At 56.2% G+C, this 6,224-nt stretch overlaps 1 protein-coding gene across 1 annotated transcript in view; it reads right to left on the bottom strand.

Moving 5' to 3' along the window:
* The window catches only part of NR4A1 (nuclear receptor subfamily 4 group A member 1), a 21,148-nt gene extending 17,491 nt beyond the window's left edge, over window positions 1-3,657 (bottom strand). The window contains exon 1 of the mRNA XM_040642490.1: window positions 3,572-3,657. The gene's annotated coding sequence lies outside the window, so the exon portion shown is untranslated. The remainder of the gene's footprint in view (window positions 1-3,571) is intronic.
* Between the last annotated feature and the right edge of the window lie 2,567 nt (window positions 3,658-6,224).

Raw genomic sequence — 6,224 nt, 5'->3', positions numbered from 1 at the left:
CCAGCACTTGGCCCTTTTGTAGGCAGAGAAAAGGGAGCTACTCTGAGGACAGGGCAGGATACCCCTCTCTCCTTAGAGGGCTCTAACTTGGCCCTAAAGCCTCGGAGGACCCCATGGGGCAGGGGCTCAATCACCCCATCTCCAGGCAGCCCAGCCTTCTAAGCAGAGCAACGGTGACTCCCAGGAAATATTCTGTGAAGGTGCTCCAGTCCCACAAATGCGAAGACCCAGCTTGAAGCAAAGTGGTTAAGGGCACAGACGCTGGATCCCAGATGCCTGCGTTCAAATCCTGGCTCTGTCACTTGTCATCTTGGGCAAGTTACAAAATCTCTCTGTGCCTCAAGTTCCTCCACTGTGAAAATAACAATCTGTAATTGACATCTCTGAAATTAACAACCACGGGGCTATGGTGGGGCTTAAAATGAGTTCATACGGGTAAAGGACATAGAACAGTGCCAGGTACACATATGATAGCCCTATCATTATTAGGAGAAATTAAATGAGGACACATCAGAGCCGGCCCCAGACCCTGGTTTTCATCCCAACCCACTTCTGGGCAGCTGGCCTCTACTTCCGGAGCCAACTGTGAGCACCACCCTTCCAGCCTTGTTAAGCTCTCGCCCGTCCTCTCACCGATGCCAAAGCCTCCTTGAGCCAAGGTACTCCAGACCCCACATCTCTTCTTCCCTTTTTCCACCTCTCGACTGAGCCCCAGAGTGAAAGCAGGACCAGGTGCCCTTCAGGCAAGATGAGGCGTGGGAAAAGAGAAGTAGATGTTCCCATGCTGGGAGGTAGAGGGAGTAAGGAGGAGAAGGGCCCCAGAGGGTGGGTGATGTGCTTCCTTGCCCTCTTGACCTCTGCCCCAGGGTCCACAGGCTAAAGGGAGCTACTCTGGACCATGGTACCCAGATTCTCCTCTTACACAGCCACCAACACTCCCATGCTCCTGTGGATGTAATGGAGAGCAGAGGGTGAAGGTGGCAGGAAAAAAAAGGGAGGGGAGAAGTCTAGAACACCTGGAGGGCTTCTAGCCCCTAATAGAAGGCAAAATCAGGCTTCAGACCTGCCCTAGCCCACGGGCTACACCTGCTTCCCAGAATGACACTGTCATCTTCCCATACCCCGGAAACAGATCTGCAGTAAGGCCCCAGGGCTCCCCTCCACAGCCTTCCCTTTTCTCTCTACCAGTCCACAACTGAGGAGGAAGGGCAGGAAGGGCCAACACCTCCCACCACAGTCAGGTCTGCCCTGAGCACCCAGGTCTTCCCCACGCACCTTCCCAGATCTCTGAGAATAGGCGCCAGAGTCGGGGACCCAGGTCACGCCCTGAAAGTGCTTCATAACATCTTAGAGCGAATATCTGATCCCATCTCCCGTCGCAGATCAAAATCCCGTCCACGAGTGTTGACTGAGGGCCTAACGTGAGCCAGGCAGTGAGCCCCGAACAACAGGAGATCCGAGAAGGAGCAAACCTACATTTCTGGGCCCCAGGACACTACGGTGTGGGAATGAACCAAGGTCAATTACACTCAGCACTGTGCAGAGGGCGAACCCAGGGCCGAGGGGGCTTGGAAGAGAAGAGTCTGATGCCCCCTAAATGGCGTGGGAGCCTCAGGCCAGACCTCAAGACCCAGCTCTCGCTCCCCCTTCCTTGCTGTGCTCCAAGCACCTGGGCTTGCTTTCCCCAGTCAGGCCTTTGCTTTGGCTATTCTCTCTACCAAGAAAGTCATTGCCCGGTACGTCTGTATGGTTAGCTTCTTCTCAACGATCAGGTTTCCAGCCCCATTCCACCTCCCCGGAGAGCCCCCACGCCCACCCCCACACATTAACCTATTTTAATACAAATAGGTTCAGCTATTCACCCATCTGTCTCAATCGCAGCAGTCTTCGGTCTCCCAGAGCTCAGCACTAGTCGGTACTCGGGAAGTATTTGAGGGATGTGGAGAAGAGGACTCGCACATGCCTGCCTCAGAACTGGGCCGAGAGAACCAGCCAGCTGCTTGGAAGGCGGTGGGGAGAACGCTGGAGCTAAGGAGCTGTCCTTTCCATGGGAGGCCAGATGCAAAGACTGACAGTCCCTCCCTACTCTGAGCTACAGCCCTGGCTCCAGGAGCCCCAGGCCTGGATCCCAGCTCTGCCCGGGCCCACAGGAAACCTCTTCCCCTCCTTTCTCCCCTTCCTATCAAGTATGTCTTCTCTTAACTAAACTCCTCCTCGCCACAGGACATGGCTGGCCGACCCTCTCCGGCCCTGGCGCCCTCCTGGATGTCAGCCCTGCGTTCGGCTAAGTCCCCACCCGGAAATGGGCATATTACGAGTATGAACAATAATAACAGCAGATGATATTGAACACCACGTGTTAGATACTTTACTAGGCACTTGACAGGCACTTTCTCATTTCAGCCTCACAACACCATGAGGAAGCGATTACTATAATGAACATTTTACCAATGGGGAAACTAAGGCACAGAAATGCTAAGCAACTTGCTGAAGGTCACACAGCTAGGAAGTGGCAAAGCCGGGATTAGGACCCAGGGAGCCCAACCAGGGAGCCAGGGGCCAGGCATCCATCTTCCCCTCCTTGGACTCCTCTAGTGGGGAGAGGTCTCAGATCGCACGGAGCAGTTTGGCAACTAACACCAGAAAGCAAGTGGGAAGCTCCGGGCCTGGGTGTGCCTTAGAGCCAGGCACTAGGCCTGAACCCCTCAGCTCATTTTCTTCACTCCAACACAGGTCCCAACATCTGTAATCGGTCACATTCATCTCGTTCATCTTGGTCCATCCTTCTGCCTGGCTGCCATCATTTGGAATCTTGATTTTATCCTCTTGTACACCTGTCATTCCCCCTGGCTCTAGGCCTTTACAAAGAGTCTGCCGGCTTCCCTTTTAAGCCTTCATTCAAGTCACTGATCTAAACATTCACTTGCAGTGGGTGTAGGACCATGGTTGCAGCCGCCACTGAAGCCCCCGTCCAGGCTGTTATCAGCCCCCTAATCCATCAGCACCTCTTGGGCACAACTGTTGGGAAGACACCTACCTCTGCCCAGCCTTCCTTTTCCCGGCATGCCCGAACACTAACTAGCCCCCAATCCAAATTAATGCTTCACTGCAAACCACTGTAAATGCCGCTCCTGCAGCGTTTCTAATCCCAGGTCCGTTCCCGACGCTGTAAGACCCTCTCCGGGCTCGATTTCCTCACTCAATCCCACGAAGGGGTTGCACCGGGCAAGTCTGGTCCCTCCCCTCCCGAACTCCTGGAACCCATTCCCTGCAGCCGGCGGGGAAATGGAAGGAATTTCTCCGGCCTGGCCACCTCCAGCGCCCCTCGCGGGCCAAACCCCACCCTTGGCGGGCCGGGGAGAGAAAGCCTTGGCCGCCGCACTCGGGGGCTGACTCTGAGCGAGGAGGTTCCTCTGGGAATCCAGTCCTTCCCAACCTCCCCATAGCCCCGAACCCCAGCAGGACTCCCATTGTGGTTCCCGGCCCACTCCATTGCCTACGCGGAGACCCCGTTCTTCCCGGGCCTCTCCCGGGGACCCCCTCCCCTCCCCTCCCCACCCGGCCCCCTCACCTGGCCCGCCGAGCTCTGCTTGCCTCTGCACCCCCGCCTTCCGGGGTCGCGCACCAGCCGGCGGGGAGCTGCTCCGCACCGCAGGGGCGCCCATGCCGGGAGGCCAGGGGTCTCGGGCGCCGTGCGGGGGCCCCCACCAGTTTCGCCGCCGCCGCGCGCTCCTGCAGCCGCGCCGCCGCGGCTCCGAGCCCCCCACCCCGGGAAGCCCCCCGCCCCGCAGTTCCGGCCGCGGCCGCGCCCCCCGCCCCCGCAGCCCGCGGCCGCCAGCGCCGCCGTCCCAGCCCCGGGCGCGCCTCCCCCGGTGGGCGGGCGGGGACCGTGACGCGCGCCCATTGACGTCTCCGGAATCCCGGCGGCGGCGGCCGACGCAGCCTCATCAATGGGGCTAAAAATAGCGGCGCCCGGAATAGCCGCGGAGCGTCTGCCTCCGCCCCACGCCCCCCCCAACACACACGCCGCACACCCAGTTACATAATCCGCCTCGCTGCGGCTGGGGTGCGGGAGCTGTTTTTCAGGTGAGGGTCCTGTGGCCTTGCTAACACCTTTCGAGGCAGCAGACCTGGAGCTGGGTTATAAATAAATTTACCCGGGGCTTCCCCGGAAGAGGAGATGGGGAAAGTGAGGCCCAGAGAGGCCCCGCGGTGGCCCAAGGTCACACAGCAATTAGGCTCTCTTAAGAGGACAGGGTCCCGGGCCTCTGAGTCTTGGACACCCTCACCAGCATCGATTGGTTGGCCTGCATGCCACCCGAAGGGCAAGAAACCCAACTAGCGGGGTGCCCAGCTTCCACACAAGAGGGCATCTGAGACAGAGGGAGAGGACTTCTTGGGAGGGTAAAATTTCTCCTGAAGAGAAGCATTCGCAGAGGTGGGGAGTGCAAGGCTGGGGCAAGGTTGGGGGTGGGTTCGCTGATCTAGCTGTTCCCATACTACTGTGCGACCTTGGGCAAGTCCCTTCACCTCTCTGAGCCTGGGTGATAATATTATCGACCTTCTCTGGTTATCAGGAGATGGAACAATTGTGGAGGTGCCTTGTACACAGTAGGCACTCCTAGTTACTGTCTTCACCTTGCTCCCCTCTAGGAGTCAGACTTCCCCCAATCCACAGGAGTGCTTGGTGAAGGAAATACACAGAGGCTCCCCACTGTGGCCAGGAAGCTGTGAGTGACCCACCCTCTTCTGGCCATAGTCTCCAAGCACAGGCCTCCCCAGGAAGAACCTTCCTGTGGGTGGGAGTACTCAGGTTTCCCTCTCACACCTGACTGGAACACTCTGGAAATGGGAGAGAACTACCTTGTCCAGAGCAAATCCTTCTCCCCCAACAGCCTCCAACTTCGGAATGGCTGGTTCAGGGAAGCCAGGCCAAAGCTGGAGCAGGGGAACTGGGGGCTGACTGGGTGGGGTTGGGTTACAATGTCTGCTCCCCTACCACCTGGCAGGCAAGGCTATTGGGGAATAGCCATTAGGCAGGCCCTAGTCCTGTGCTCTGCTGCCCCCCCCCCCAGGCCCTGCTCATTTTTAGAGCCACCTTAAGTTACAAGCATGCTATCATCTCCCCAGCACCCAGGCCAGGCCCCACGCAGCAAAGAATCTCTTCTGCATTCAAAACTCTCCAAAAGAGGCCCCACACCCCCACTCAGCCCTCATTCCAGGGGCCACATTCCTCTCCCCACCCCCCTGCCCACCCGCAGAAATCCTTTTCTGGACCTGTCCTAAACTCTGCAACTCAGAAGCCCCTTTCTCTCATTCTTCGTAACGATCCCAAGAACCTCTGGTTTGTCTCAAAATCCAGGTTCTTCTCAGAACCTTGACATTTCTTTCCCAGATTTGAGTATTAGGCGGACATAGAAATAAAGAAACTGAGGCCTCAAAATGGCAAAGTGGGGGGGTGGCTTGGGGCTAGCTCCCCCTTCTCCTTCCTACCCCAGCAGCTCCTTCCAAATGGGCGTTTTCAAGAACCCACTACCCCCACCCTCTCTTTTTCTTTTTCCAGAAATCTAACTTTTGAAATACATTTTAAAAATATTTGCCTGTGTAGGAGAAATACATTTATTTGAACAGGAAGGATAAAAAAAAAAGAAAGAAAGAAAGAAAAAGAAAAGGCTTGATTACCAGTTTTTCCGTGAAGGCTTCCAGCCCACAGAGGTCTCTCCCTTCTATAAATACTTTAGCACAACTTGGCTTTATTATATATTCTCCTGTTTTATAATCAAGTAAAACATATACTGAAATATGTAATGCCGAAACACACATACCTGTGTGGCTTACGGTGGCAGCGTGAGGTGGCAGAAGGAGCAAAAAGGTTCAGGAGGCTGGTCCCAACTCTTACCAACTGTGTGACTTCAGGGAAGTTACTCACCTTGTCTGGGCTTCGGTTCCTTCATTTGAAACAAGAAGACGAAAACAGGCCGGAGGTCACAGAGCTGTCATGAAGGGTGGATCTTTGGTAGTAGATACAGAGAAGGTAGCAAGTCGTCTGGCCCAGAGTAGCAGATCTGCTGCTTCCACACAGGAGGCCTTGGGGGAAGGCAGGCCTGGGGGTCTTGTCTCGAATCTGCAGATACAGAATTCTCACCTAGCTTTGCCCAGCTGGCATGTTGTATTTGGGGGCTTAAGGAGCTGCCCAGGTGATGGAGGCAATGTCACCTTTCAGT

Source organism: Ursus maritimus, unplaced genomic scaffold (genome assembly GCF_017311325.1).
Source record: "Ursus maritimus isolate PB19 unplaced genomic scaffold, ASM1731132v1 scaffold_26, whole genome shotgun sequence".
Taxonomy (NCBI): domain Eukaryota; kingdom Metazoa; phylum Chordata; class Mammalia; order Carnivora; family Ursidae; genus Ursus; species Ursus maritimus.
This window is presented reverse-complemented; position numbering and strand designations above follow the sequence as displayed.